This window comes from Apteryx rowi, unplaced genomic scaffold (assembly GCF_003343035.1).
Source record: "Apteryx rowi isolate R43461 unplaced genomic scaffold, aptRow1 scaffold_148, whole genome shotgun sequence".
NCBI classification, from domain to species: Eukaryota; Metazoa; Chordata; class Aves; order Apterygiformes; family Apterygidae; genus Apteryx; species Apteryx rowi.
In genome coordinates this window covers 1170273-1185488 of record NW_020447730.1, presented here as the reverse complement: position 1 = coordinate 1185488, position 15216 = coordinate 1170273, and the positions used below count along the sequence as shown (strand labels likewise).

At 41.8% G+C, this 15216-nt stretch overlaps 1 protein-coding gene across 3 annotated transcripts in view; it reads left to right on the top strand.

The window, feature by feature from the left end:
• The first annotated feature begins 694 nt into the window (after window positions 1–694).
• SLC45A4 (solute carrier family 45 member 4) overlaps window positions 695–15216 on the top strand; it is a 54344-nt gene continuing 39822 nt past the window's right edge. Inside the window, exon 1 of one of the 3 annotated variants that reach the window (XM_026058508.1) lies at window positions 695–1660. The gene's annotated coding sequence lies outside the window, so the exon portion shown is untranslated. Of the gene's footprint in view, window positions 1661–4096; window positions 4204–15216 lie in introns of those variants that run through there. The other 2 variants (XM_026058507.1, XM_026058509.1) reach the window with 2 other exon arrangements.

Below are 15216 nucleotides of genomic sequence, written 5' to 3'. Positions count from 1 at the left end.
TGAACCGATAGTGTTTAAAAATAAAAAGCATGCCAGAAGACACAGGCATGTTCAGTTTCTTTTCCATGCAGGCAAAGAAATGAGATCAGGTGACTTTCGAGCAGCTCGGTCTCCTACCCAGATGCTTGGGTGTGTTACCCAATGTCTGTCCTTGAGTAAGCTGGAGTCTTTTTTAACTGTACTGAGGCACTTCACACTGAGCTGTAAAGCTAGTGTCCATACTAATTTCAGTTCCCTGTTTTGAAAGCTGGTAATGCTTTACTTCCAAGGCTTTGCACTTCATAGGAGTGAAGCTTACAGCCTGACTGAAACTTATCCTTACAGGACGAATATTCCCTCATCAGGGGAAATGCAGGATACTGTTGCCATACTTGTATGCATCCTCTTTCTCTAGACCTCATATGATGAGTGTTAAGGCAAGGTAATGCTGCAAGCCCTCAAAGGAAGGTGAGCTGAGAAACAGTTTCTCTAGCCAAAAGTCTTGTCTTATCTGCAGTCAGTGCAGACCTCAGCATGTATAACTAGCAAGAACTGTGCAGACGCCTCATGAATTCTTCTCTTGCAGGATTTGTTATCAGTGAAGCATAAAAGTTATACTTCTTAATAAACCAGTAACTTTTGTTTTCTGTCTACCCCACATTTAAGTTACCTTGAACTTGCTGCTCTTCGATTAAAAAGCATGATGTGGCATGTTAGTCTCCTTAGCTTGCATTCTGTTTTTAATGCAGAATTCAGACTTGAGTATTGTTTGGCTTAATAAAGCTTTACAAAGTGGAAGTGACCTTTTGAACTATTTCTACCATATTTCATGGTGATCTAGGTCTCCAGAGGACTTCATGGGTCAAAACAGTCTGCTTTTATTGCAGAAATACTTTTATAGAGGAAATATGTTAAACTTGCTACTGGGTGAACAAAAACCTGACTCTATTACATTAGGACAGGATAATAAATGCAGAAAACTGCATTTCATTTTCAAATGACCTAACACAGAGATGTGTTGCCCTCTGTTTTAGCTATTAAGCTTTGGCTGGTGCATAAACAAAGCAATATTAAGAAATTTGAAGTCTTTTTAGGCTCTTGGAGCCTAAAACATTAAAGCATATCATGCTAAATTGCACATTCCTGTAATCAAATCATATTCTTCCCAAAAATCTGGCAGGTGATAGTTCTAACAGTAAACACATTTGTTTATTGCATAAGCCTGTACTGTAAGAAAAATAAAGTGACTAAGCAGAATGTTCTGTCAGTAAAGCTGCCAAAATAAATCAGTCCAGAAGGGCAAGCTATTTTTTTCATTAAAATAAGCTTCAACAGCTATGGAATTTTTCAGCCGAAGGGCTTCCTCTCACTTGACAAATGACTAAAATGTCAGATGCCTCCGGGTGCTGACCAATAACTTGCATCTGCTTAAAGATCTGTAATAGTCAAGTAATAAATGTGGCTGTTGTTCACAAGCTGCAAGAATTAAACACTTGTCTTCCTCCAATTGCCTGTGTTATCTACGAGGGCATACAAGGGTGCGTGCGCCACGGGAACCCATGTGTTCTTGTGGAACGCAGTAGCTAGGCAGTTGCGTGTCGGTTCAGAGCTGAAGATTCAACGATCGAAAGGAGCAGCCTCAGCCTGTAGAGCCCCAAGGAAGTCACCAGTAATGAGTGTGGTAAGGAAGGAGTGAACCTGCTTTTTTTCCTCCTGAAGGCTAATGACACTTCTGTTGCTGATACCATGTGGAGAATACCCTGTAATCCTCCTGGTTACAGCTTAAGCCAATCATTGCTTCTCTGATGAAGAAGAGATCATTTCATGTTGTCCTTTCAACAGCTTTTATATTTGAAACCTGCTGTCAAACCTTACTTTGTTTAAACCATTAGGATAATCTTACGCCCGTCAGACTTAGTTGTTTTCTGGCTTTCATTGTCCTTTCTGTTATTCACCCCAGCTTTTTCTAGTTGGCCCACATCTGTTTTGAAGTAGGGTGTGCTTTGTTCACTGAAGTGCGCAAACTGGATGTTATACTCAATGAGGCATCTTAGTCATGTGAAATAATCCTTACCTCTAATAAATATTTCTACTTAGTCTGTCTTTCAGCAGGATACCGACTTGTGTTCTGCTCATCAGCTATAATGCCCAGATTTTTCTGGGAAAAATGTAACCCTTTTTCCATTCTATCTGTGCAGTTAATTGTTAGCAGGAGCAATGTTTGAATAAATACTTGCCAATTGATCAGTTTTGTTTCAGACTGTCCTTTAATCTCTTGCAGTCCTCAGATCTCTGTTCAGTAAACCAGCTCTCAGCATGTGAGCTCATGTTTCTTCTGGACTAACTCTGGAAAATTCCTGAAGCCTGCTTATAAATTTTTTCACTTTGGTCAGCTACTCTTCATAGCAAAAGATGTGAAATTGGTGTAACGTTTTCCAGGTCTCCGAGTTTCCTACCCACTTGTGGTGGTTTCATCCAAGATTGCCAGAGTCTTAAATAGGGATGGATGGCATCTACTGCTTATTAATAAGGCCTGTGAAATCCTACATCACTCCTAACTTATTGGAACCTTCCTCTTTCAGAATTGGATATCTTTCTGGGAGACCTTGAGTGACCAAATTCAGTCGGTTCAGGTTGTCTGGAATCAATTTAAGTCTTCTCTAACTGAAAATGGAAAAGGCATGCAACAAACCATCCAATATGCAAAAGTACTTGGAATGGGCTATTTAGATGTTGTAGGCTAAACAATTAAGATGTTACCACAGTCTGACTGGGATAACTCTGCCACTTGCTGAAAGGCTCCTTCATGTGATATTTCTGGTTTGAGGCCCACCCTTAATACCCATGGACTTTCAGCGAGTCTAATGCTTCTTATACTTCAGACCCAGTAGGTATGTCCCTGTATCAAGGTAACATCTTTGTTTGCTCTTCAAATGTCAAAGCAAAGACTTTGCSAAATACTTGGTAGAGCTGTTCCTTAACCTGGATTGTTAGTCTGTTAATCCCAACAAAGTTTTGTCTACGAACATCTCACAAACAGTGAGGGGAACCAGCCCAAAGCAGTGGAATAATTGAGGGGGCGCATGTGCTATGCCTTCTCAACTCCTGTAGGAGAAAGGATTAAGAATCCTGTAAGAGTTAACTGTCTTCATGGGAACTGGGTTGGAAGCCAAACCACTATCTTGTACCGGAACGAAGTGATAAGAAAAATATCCAGTTAAAAGTAGAACAATTCTTTAAAGAAATACTCTGAAGACTTAAAACCGTCTTGAAAAAATGGAATTTGGTAATATTATGTAGTAGTCATTCAAGTATGTGACTTTGGTTTTGCAATTTCCTTTCATTCAACTCATCCCTTTATTTTAGGAATGATGACTGTCCTCCTATTTCCCCCCACAGAAATAAGCCCATGTCTTCCTCTGTTCCACATACATAAAGCATCCCTTTCTGAAGTTCATCCTGTCCAAAATGCCTAACAGCTTCAGCTAGGTGCATTTGTTTTCACATCATATTTCATCTGACATCTGCATGTGGTCAATGATGTTCCTTGCTCAGGCTGCTGCTGTTTTTCACCTGTAAGCAGTCATCTTCTGGAAGATCATCACCAAGTAAATGTTGAAAATAGAAAAACAAGCATATTGCAGGAAGTAGAAGCCAGCAGAGTTGATCAGAGGAGTGATAGGGAGACCGCGGAGCTGAGAAATGTAATATCTAGGCTCCTGTAAGGTCAGGCTCAGCTTTCCAAAGCAGCAGTGAGAAGACTTAACATCTTTTAAGCTTGTACGATCGGAGAATGTAAAGCAATAAAAGCTTAGAGCAAAGAACTGAATGTCCTAGCTCAGGGTGTCCCTGTTTGCAACAGCTCCTTCTGAACCACCAGAAAGGTTAAACCAGAGCAAAGAGCAGAAGCTAAAAAAGCTTGTTAACAGCATATGAGATGGGAACCATTTGCAGTTGAGGTTGCCTGGTGAGAACAAGGGTTGGACATCAGTAGAGAATGAGGGTTACTAAAATACTACCAATATCAGAAGAGGCTGGAAATGATTGGAATGTGAAAAGAAAATTCTGTTTTTGGGAGTGGACTTCTTGTGCTGTGTCAAAGGATAAAAAAAATCCTTCCACCTTTTGAACAGAGCAGCAGACGTGAAGCCAGACTGAACGGGAGTGAGGCAAGATGAGGAAAAGTCAGTGGCGCAACCACAAACTTCAAGAAGCACAGTAAAGGTGTGGGGGTGAGAGAAGATGAATGGAGAGCCATCTAACTACCTTATTAAGCCTACGCTCTTACTCTGCATTATCATTCAAGAATGGTCAAGTACTTTAAAGGCGTCTTGTATTGAACTGTTAAAGTGCATGAGCAGACAGGCAGACAGCCGCTTTTCAGTGGGATAAGTGATGTTCCTTGTCCAGCTCTCAGTTTGATCACTGCTTCCTCTGACCTATTCTGTGAATAACCAGATGCTCAAAGCCTCGATCTATATACAGTTGACTGATTCTGGGATCCCAAATTTAAGTTGTAGCCCTTATTTCCATTGAAAGTCTACTCACGTGGTCTAGGGAGTCCCTTCCATCTTTCTTGCTCTGAAGATGGCTTACACTAGTTGCATGTGCATTTTGGTGTTTTTTTAAACAACAAAGCAGAAAACCTATTTTTCTGATGTTCAGCTTGCTACTTCTCTCCCTCTTTTCAAGCTGAGTTTCCCACATGGTTTGAGACTTCAGGATATTATCAAGGGCAGCAGAATGAGAAAAAAAACCTCTGCTTGATGTCTGACTCTAGCAAATGTACTGCTGAATAGAGGATCAGATGCTTTTCCAAGGATATTAGATAACTAGTAGGATAAGCTGGCAACTCAGCTGTTGTCTTTTAGCATTATGCCATTCTGTTTCCTGAAATTCTAGCTTTTCCCTCATTGTCCAGTTGGCTTTTCCCAAGTGCTACTGTCAGTTCCTGCAAGTGTTAAAGCAGTTTTACCTGCTTACAGAAATACCTGTGATACTATCTGACCACAAAAAAAAGAATGATCTCAAAAGGTATTCTAGCTGGTGTGCAATTAGCTGTGCATAGAGAAACAACTGCTAGATTAGCTTTGTTTCCTAAACAATCAATTGTGCTTGCATAGGTTGAACTTCTTACTTCCATGTTCTTTTTGCCAGCAACCCTGCATCTAGAAAATGACTCGAGTGCAATCCCTTTGAATCTTGCAACTAAATTATTTACAGACATTAATAATATGCTAGAGGAAGTCGACTTATGAATATCTGTGCTGCGCTCTTTGTCTTGATTTATTGAATAGCTTCTGTAACTGTCTAAAACATATTCTGGCAGTATTTGGAATTCTTAAGTATTTACAACCTGAAGAAACTAATTCGTACAGCCTGAGAATTTTCAGAGCAGTGACTATAATGAGTTCAAATTCTGGTACGTGAAAATAAAGAATGTACTGCACTCTTTAGCTTAGGTACAGTAATATCTGCAAGAAATACCTGGCATCGCATATGTAGACTAATTTATCCTGGCCTGAATTTTCTTTATGGATGAATATTCGTGCAAAATACTTGTCTCAACCTATTAGAACGTATTGCTCATTCTGGAGAGTAATTTGCAAGTGGTTACACTGATACAATTCATTTCCCACACTGTGCAATCAGGAGGACAGCCTTGGTAAAATAACTTGCAAAAGATGCTAGTGGCAATGATGTGCTGATAGGTAGGATTATTCTTGCACCACCAGCCTCATTGGGTTAGATATTGTCCTTCCTTCTGCAAAAAGGTAAGATTGTTCTAGTTAACCCATGTGGTAATATATTGAGATGTTTTCTGATAGTAGCCTTAAGTTTGTTTTTGTCCCTTCTCCTACCTCAGTGAGACAGAGAGGTAATGAATCAATTTAGTTCTGATGGAAGATAACTCTCATGTTCAACATGGTTTAAAATCTTGAGGATTTTTTAGTAGGACATGCTCGGACTGGGCCATAGTTACTCCACACCAGACTCCGAGGTCTGCCTGTGACCATCTGACCAAATTAGTGCCTTTTCTTAGTGAAAGCTCTGTTATTTGAAGCAGTTTCAAATCATAACAGCGTGTTTTCACACTAGCCTGAGGGGTCTCCATCCCAACAAGTCTTTGCGTTCCTTGTGGTGACCGGACTATTACATTTGCTTTTGAATGCACTTAGCCCTTAGTGCTTGATATCTTGCCCTTAACCTTCAGTTTTTTGGGCAGATCATGCTACTTGGAGATCCTGCTGTCATGAATAAGGACATACCTGTGTCTTTGCTGTAGAATGGAGCTGCTTCCCAGTGCCCGTGTTACCAAAAACCACTAGCCTCAGCTGTTCAGGTTTCCTCCAGCTAGGAAGGCTTCTCTATTGCTATTTATGCCTGTTTACTTGTTTAATCCATAACTGTGAGACTGAACAGGAGCGTATATGTAGCTTTTTATCTAGCAGTAAACCAAAAATAAGTTTGATCAGATAATACTACCTTTCCCCGTTTAAGAAAATAAAGTATTTCCTAGTAAAAACAGCAGCAGCAGTGATTTAACAATGTAATCTGATCTAATATTAGTAGCAGCCTGTGCCTTTAGGGAGCAGTATAATATCCAATCCACTGAATAAAGCCTGTCTCACATTAAATTCTGGATCCCTTTTGAAAAGATGGCTTCCCAGAATTGTTTCAGTAACTTCATAAAGAGCCATGATTTCCTACTTTTTTTCTCCCCCCCCCCAATAATATAATCAGGCTTGGGAAATGACATTGGGCCCCCAAAATATGAAGAAAAATACTATTGTCTTACAAAGATGTTTTTCCTGATTTCATGAGGACCTCTATCTCTCCGTGTTAAGACTTAAGTTCTCTGTTCATCTCAGCAGTTCATGTCTGGGCAGGAAAAAGCCCATCAGGGCAGTTTGTCAGGCACAGCAATTTTTCTCTAAGCCACCACACTGCGTCATCGCTTCTTCCAGCGTTAGCAGGAGTCTTATTCTTGGTCGTGTTTTGAATAAGCTGGAAGGGGGTGGAAAGAGGGCGGCAAGACAGCAAGGCCGTGCATTATGGAAAGGAGTAACCAGGCAACCTTATGGAGGGTTTAATACTGGCAACGCTGGAGCTGGAACCCCGTTTCGGTCAGGTTTTAATGATTTCTGGAATTTTTATATATACCAAGGAAATGGCATGACGAGTCTAAACAAAACGGCATATACCCTTGCTGTTTGATTTTATTTCAGCTGCATTTGTTGGGGGAGTCGAGGATGCCAGATGGCTGGCCTTGTTGTAGGGGAACTGTCAGAATCACTCGCTTCTCTTAGTTGAGGATAATTTTCACAAGTTATGCCCCAACTTAAACAGCAGTAAGGCAGGGCTCTTAAAAAACATCAGCTGGATCACGGTATATGAAGAGTCCTGAAGGCGGGCAAAAATTTGCATTGCCAGAAGAGGAAATAAAGCTGCTTCTCTGTGCGATGGATTGCTCCGTATCCTCTCCGGTCGCACTATGCTGTTGAATGATCTCCCCTCCCGCCCGTCGGACCTCGCTTCTGTGGCCTAAATTGGGTGGTATCCTCAAGAGCAGGTCATGATGCAAATGTGCTGCACTAGTTGCAGTGGTTTTTTTCTTTTTTTTATGAAACCAATCTCAAGTCTCAAAATTTACCTTGTTAAAACTCTCATCTGAGAAGTCTTCGCTCGGTGTCAGGATTGCTTAGGCATGATATTCGTGTAAAACAAGCTGTTTTGTGCTGGTTTGTTTTCAATGCCTTTGATTACCTGAATGATGGATTAAATGTTAGGACATGTCAAATTGCACGCAGTTATCCTTAACCTTTTTCCTTTGGCAGGCTTCTCGCGATTCAGAACAGGTTAGTCCAGTTTAATGTGATACAATTTTAAAATTAGAGGTTGACTGTGTTCCCTTTCCTCTCAATATCTGGAGTGATGTTGCTCAAATATGAGACTTAAGTAATATGCAGTATAACTGCATTTTTTTTAATTCTCGAACAAGTATAGTCTTTCCCCTTTGTTAGGACCGATGCAGTTATGTTTAGAGAAAGCGGTAGCTCAAAATCTTCCTGTAATCCCATTTAGCTAGGCGCGTAGCCTTGATGGGAATTTAAACAAGGACCTGCTTATAATTGCTGCGTTTTTGAACCGAAGGCCTCGTGACCCGTTTAGGTGGTGGTTCTAGAGAGCCGCAGGATTTTTGCCTCTCAACTTCCATGAAGGAACAACACCTTCTGACCGTGGAAGGATACGCTCTCGTTCAGTAAGCTTCAGGTGGAGTCATTGAGTGCATTTGTCCAGCGGGGCCAAAATCGTCAGCTGTGTTTTCTAGATGCTTTTCTTCCTGCTGCAGCAGCTAAACGCTTGCGTCTTGACATGGGCCAAAGAAACTTCCCCTGTGGCCAGCTCTGTTACTATAAACAGCTGCTAATAATTAGCAACAGAGCTGCAAAACAGCCAGGGAGAAAATAGCCGCCTCTTGGCCGAGCGAGTGGTATTCTGCCTCGCATCTGCGAAGCACCGGCAGGCAGAATAAACGATAGCGCTCGCGGCGTGACCGGAGATCCTTCTGCTGCCTCCTGCAAAGGAGGAGTCGTGAGCCGAGCAGGTGAGTCCGCTTTTTGACTTCGTCGCTGCAGGGATCCGCCGACAGCTTCGTTCCTCTCCGCGAGCTGCYGTTTCCCAGCGGCTTTGAGCTACTCTTGCTACCCAGAGTAATGATCCTAGCTGCCCCCTCTTCTCCCTCCCCTCCCCTTGGTATGCCGGTATACAGGTCGATGCAGCCACGCAATCAGAGAAAGTTTACCCGACTTAGCACAGGATTTTTTTAATTTTTTTTGGCAGTGTTTTTGTCGGGTTAGTTTTTAACCTAGAGCGGTTTCGCTGTCTGATTCACTTCATAAATGCTTATGTGGCTGTGCAGGAAGGGGTGGGGGTAAGGAACCTGGGGTGAAAAAAGGAAGAGCAGACTGCTGCTTTGAGAGGAAGTACTTGTTTATGTGGGCTTAAAGCAACTGAGAAACTTCGAGTATGATCAGCATAATAAACTGGTAAACTATTTGGTGTGGTAGCCCTGTGCAAGCAGACGACTGTGAAACGAAACCACCCTGGCTTGCAAAACAGGTTGCCCTAGCAAAAGCACAGCTCGCCATTGGGATTGGAAGCGGTGATCAGATTTGTAGCGCAAGGAGCATCTGTCTGGTTTCAGCTGCTGCTACCTGCATGGTGGAAGCAACTGTCCCTCTAGCAGATGTGCAGAACAAAATAAATTGTGCGGGGAGTCATCTGTTTCAGGACAAAATCGCTTAGATCAGCCTCCTGTGGAATCGTTTTTAACGTTTTGAGAACCGAGCAGTTAACGGGAGGTATAGCTATGCTGGCTAGGACGAAGGGTATGGATGAAGGGTAGCCTTGCCTTTAAGAGCTGCTCGTTCACAGCAACAGGCTATTGCTCTGCTGCTGTGGGAGAGCGCTAGAGGATTTGAACTCAAAAGTTTAGGAATTTCCTTGGATGAATGTCATTTTACTCTTGTGCATTAAAAAAGGCAGAACTGCAAGCAGCGTATGGCTTTGCAAGCCAGTTGAAGCAGAACCGAGTCTCCTTTTTGTATTTAATCGTAGATGGAATAATAAGTGGTGTTTGTCAACAACGTAGAAGCATTCAGCCAAACATTTGTTTAGTCTGAGGAAAAGGCAGCCGTGCTCAGAATGACTTTTTTTCCGATGAGAACACGGGAGACTGTTAGAGTGCTTATTAAAGCTATACTTCGGTCAGTCTAGGCAACTTTCCAAGAGATGGCCAAGTTACTCGAAAACCTCAACACAAACCCACTTGGAAGCAAGAAATGAAGTATTTGACAAATAAATAGAATGACTGGGCAATTACGGGCTTGCCAGCCTAACGTAATTCTCAGGTGAAACAGGCTGTTGGCATGCATGTCTGTGATGTACTCAGGAATTAAAGGAGGGTACTGTGCAAGGCGTTATAGAGCCTGTGCACTTACGTGTAAAAGACAGTAATGATAATGGAAGGTGCAGATCTTGAAGAGAAGAGATGGTTAGATCAGTGGCTGGAAGTTAATGCAATAAACTTTAAAGACCAGGATGAGAGAAGAGGGTAGCTTGCCTCTGCTCAATCCCCCTCACCCCCTTATATATTCACTAACATTTGGACAGAACTGTTTTTGTCTTTTTAGTTTGCTTGCTCTGTTTTTCTTAGGTCCTTGCTCCATTTTTTCTTAGGTTGTGCTTATTTTTCCCTTCGGGACTTAAGATTTTGCAAATAATGCACACCTCCCCTGTTGAAATGAATTGTTTCTTAGGCCAATAAATGCCTCAATGATTGCCTACCAACTCTGGGGTGGTGGTGGGGGAACGCAGGCGAAGCCCTCCTAAAGAGCTGAAATTTTCTCATGGTATCCAGTTGGGCTCATTGAACTTGCCAGACTTACTACTTAATAAAGTATGTATGCGATTACCTGAAATTTGCTGCATACTATGTAACTTAATTAAAATCATATGCTTTGGCACTGGCTCAGAAAATCTAGTTGCTTGTAGAACAGAGCATTCCTGTTCCTTGTAGGCAACAGATATCTGGAAACATGCATTAAAATAGCTCTGCCTTAAAAGATTTGGACAAGATCACTGTTAACTCTATTTATGCTCTATTTTGGGATTGATGGGTGTGCTACCCATCGTCTGATCTCTGGTTGATGGTATCACAAATGCGAAAACATTGCTTGTCAACCTCTAAATCTTAAATTGTGTTTAAGGAGGAAAAAAAACATGCTGTGAACTATGTCATTTGCCTGAGATATCGTGTTGCATAATTGTCTAGCATGAGCATTTTGCACTTCTCTAGCACCTTAGTGCTCACTAGGGACAAAACACTGAATTTTGCAGGCCACAGATGTGATCTATATATATAACTGTTTCTCTCCTTTGGAACCCAAAAGAAGGCAGTAGTGTTCCTCTGGCTCGGTCTGCGAACGCTCTCTGTCGCTGCACGGGATTATTGTGCTACAGCCTCATCAAGCCTGTAACATGTGGTGCTGGGCTTCACACACTCATGTTATGATCTACCTAGATGCAAGGGAGTAAAGGTATAACAGATAAGATTTACCAAGCATTTGAGCAGCTCTTGTAAAATTTTTTTGCTTACAGATTCATTTTCAGAATACATGACTTGCCTGTCTTGTTGAAATATTAACTACCACTTTATAGGTTGTGTTGTCGTTGCTCTGTGGCCAAAGGTCCAAGTGAAACATCTGCAATTAGGTTGAAGAAGAGCTAGCGTAATCAATCCCCACCTCCCCATACGCCCCTTGCAAGATCAGGAATATATCTTTATCCAAGTTCTCTTCACACCCAACCTCCGTACGGTGCCTGAAAGCAAAGCTTTAAACCACTTCCCATGGATGAAATTCTTCATTCTGCTTTCTTATATTTTGTTAGTTAAAACCTTATGGAAAGTATAGTGAGATTGGATGGCAGAAAGTGCGACATGGTCACCTTGAGACAAATACTGTCTTATTTGCCAATTTACATTTTTAAGCTCTTAGTATTTGTCTGCTGCATGGTGTCATGGTCACAAAGGTGCGGGTGAAAGGGAAGTTGTCTTTCTGAAGCTTACTGCCGCTGTGCCTCTCCACTCCTGCTTGAGGAAGCGTTACCAGCTCTTTTAATACCTACACTGGCTGAATGATAGGTAAAATGTAAGCCCAATTTACCACTTTTTGAAAAGGAGAGAAAATAATGCTGGCCTGTTTCTTAGGTGGAATTTTCAATGAAATGAAGCCTTTGAACCTCATGAGTAAGTGATTTTGCTGTATTAAAAAAATCTTATCAATAAAGTCGTGGTTTTCCTAGCTGATAAAGGTGAAGAAAGAACTATTTGTGCTAGACCCAGAGATGGAGGTGTGCCTTCCTTGGTATTTTAATCCAACTCCTCTTCACATGCCATTTACTCTGGAGTTCCTCACTACATATAAACTTCTGTAATATTTACTTCCAGCAGGTAAATAAATTTGCCTCCCGTTTTGATAAGGCACAATGCCACTATTCAGACTTGCCAAATTCGTAATGAACTTGGAAGAGGAACAGCAGAATCTGTGCGAACACAACAGGACTCATAAAAGAAACCTTTCTGAGAGGCTGTTATTCTCCGACTCTGGTGTTAGAGACGCACTTGGAGCCAGATGAAAGCACTGAAGGAAGACTAGCATTGTGCTTACCACAAAATTGGCATAATGGAACGGCAATTCTCTGTTCCATTAGATAAAACCTGCCCATTCTGCTTCTTGCTATTGCCCTTGAACACTGTAACTGCTTTTTTTGGCATGCTTAAAAGGTACCATTCTTTCTATTTGTGTCAATTACAACTTTAAAGTCTACCTCCGTCTATCATACGCTATTCCTGTCTCTTAAATTATCTGGTCCCTCCCCGTCATCTTCCGCTTCAAGCATAACTTTTTCAGGCATCCCTCAAGAGTCTCGCTCAGATGGCCTAAATCTCAGATATCTTCTTTTGTCCTGCCTCTTCATCCCTTGCCAGGAATAAATGCTCTCAGCCCGGTGTCCTCCTGCTCGCGTGTTCGGGCTGCCCCAGTGTGTCATAAAATATTCTGGTGTGATGAGCTCTGTGCCTCTCCCTCCCCCATTCTGCTACCCTGTAGCTACTTATTAAATGAAGTGTTTAGGGAAATTGAATCCAGTCCCTCCTAGACAGTGAAATGAAGGGAAATTAAGCATGAAAAGAAACGCCTATAATCTTTATAGCCATCTAATGCAGCATGTTCTCCATGGCCCTTAGTCTGTTACTGGTCTGAGGAAGAGAATGCCTTACGCATGTTCGGAGTGATTTCTGAGTAATAACAGCTGATACGTAAACCTGTTAAATTCTACCAAATGGGGTTTTGTCTAACAAGTCTGCCGGTAATTAGACATTTTATTACTAGTCTGTAATTAAAAGAATTGCCCCTGCTCGGAACTTGTTACTTTGGAGGTTTTACTCRGCCAGAGCTTTTTGTTTTTTAATACACACCATACTTAATTTCATATTTATGGTAAGCTAATAGCCATTCAAGGAGTCAGCTGAAACCTCAGGCACTAAAGCAAGGTAGGAGGATCGCGTACATGCCCCTCCTGGTGTGAGTTCAGTGCTGGAAGGAGACAAAGGGGCTCTACCACATGCAGGAACATAAATCCAAACCCTGACAGATGGAAATAAAATGCATTAGAAAAGCAAGGAGTTTATGAAGAACATGAATAAGTACCTGTCTGCGCCATAATTCAGTAACCCGAAGCAGGGTATCTCAGCTGCCCCTGTTGGTACTGAGTGGGTGGAGAAATGGTTTCTTGAGACCTTTTGTTCTGAGCTATTTCTTGTTTATGGATTAATACGCTTGGAACTTGAAACTCAAACAACAGAAAGCACTGGCGTTCAGGATAAGTAAGTTTTTTAACTTTTCTCACATGATTTAAAGGTTTGACCAGCTCAAAAGCTACTTGTAGTATTAGTTCTTATCAAGGTGACCAAATTTGAGAACTTCAGTAATTTTGGTGAGCCTGGAAGGAGGAAAATGCCAGTATTTTGAGTTGACTGTAGTATTAGGGTTACGGCTCTAGTCATTCTGTTCAAAATCTGAATAAACTCGGTGACCTCCTTACCACGCATGGCAGGCAGCAACTTTTTGCTGTATTCTGGCAGTGCGCTGCGAGCTGTGGGGCAAGAAGAGCCTGCAGAGCAGGGATCCGTCTGGACGTGAGAGGAGATGGACAAAAAGAGAGCGTGTGAGATCCAGCAAGTAGGGAAACCACAGGAAGAGCAGAGGTTGCAGGACTTCAAATCTCTGAACGTTTTGGTCTGAGAAATGGCAAGAAGAAACCTTTCCTAGGGATGCACAGGGTTTGTCTAGGATTTGATAAAACCTAGATAGTCACTAAAAAGCTTCTGGGCTGAAGGAACCTGCAAACCTGATGGGAAGAACATTTCCTATGAGATCGCTGGGAGTAGTGAGTAAATTTTCTTTGCGGAGCCCTTTTGTTTCTGTTCCCACTCACACTGTTTTCTCTGTCCTGTAAAGTTCACTCCTTTAGTTTCTGCTCATGAACTCTAGCTTTTGAGAGCTGTCATATGATACTTCTTTAATGAAAGGGCACAAGCAGCCTCATCTTACAGATCCGACCAACTTGAGAGTCTTGCCACAGCAAGACAAAGGGGATTTTTTGTTGTTTGCCTTTTTTTTTTTTTTCCTTCTAAGGGATAGCCTCATAAATTAAGTGTGTCAGAGCAAATAATTCTCCAGGATGCCTTGCCATTATTTAGAGCAATCCTACAGTACGTTAGAACAGTAGGATCAGAGCAATGCTAAAACCGAAAAAAGGTGCTTTCACCTGAAAGAACAAATTATATGCAAGAAGCGCTCTGGGGGATCCAGCTCTGAGCCTGGTATCGGCAGTAAGGAGTGTTCATGAAGATGCTTTTTTTTTTTTTCTTCTCTAAGTGCTTAAAAACATTCACATTTTCATTGAAATGGCATGATATGTATGTTTGCTGAGACTTTGTCTGTGGCATGAATGAGGGATATGCAGGAGAAACTTGTCTTGCCTGGCTGGAATAAAGTTTAGGAATAATGTACCATGGAAGATTTGCATCATTCTACTATTGTGGACCTCAGAGGCCTCATAGGAGGTTGTGACTAAGGTGGCCTGCTCTTGTGTGCAGAGAAAAAGTCAAGATGAATGTGTATGCCATATTTCTCTTCATTAAAAGTTTAAATATTGATCTTAAAAATTATATTCCTAATGGCTTATTTCCACTGGTGTTGGTTTGAGGAATGTCTCTGTTGTAGGAAGGTCTCGGTTCCCACAGTGTAAACTTCTCTACCAAGCTGCACGGTCGAATTGCTATTATTGTGGAAGCTTGTAGGGGGCCTTTGGGTCTTAGATGCTACTGTAAAGTAACTGACAGCTTCCAGAAGTATAAACTGGGATGTCCTTGTGGCCGGTGAGCACATGGCAATCTCTGAGTCATCTTCCTGGCACAGTACTGGAATATCCTATCTGTTTCTGAAATGGAACCTGCATTGAATTTCCCAGAATTGTTAGTCTTATGTTAGATCTTCTGAGAATCACAGGTGCATCTGTGGTGTAGGACCACAAACTGGAGGAACTTATGAGTGCAGTTAAGCTTCATTTAAACGTCAGGAATAACTGCATTTGAATGGAAAGTCCAGG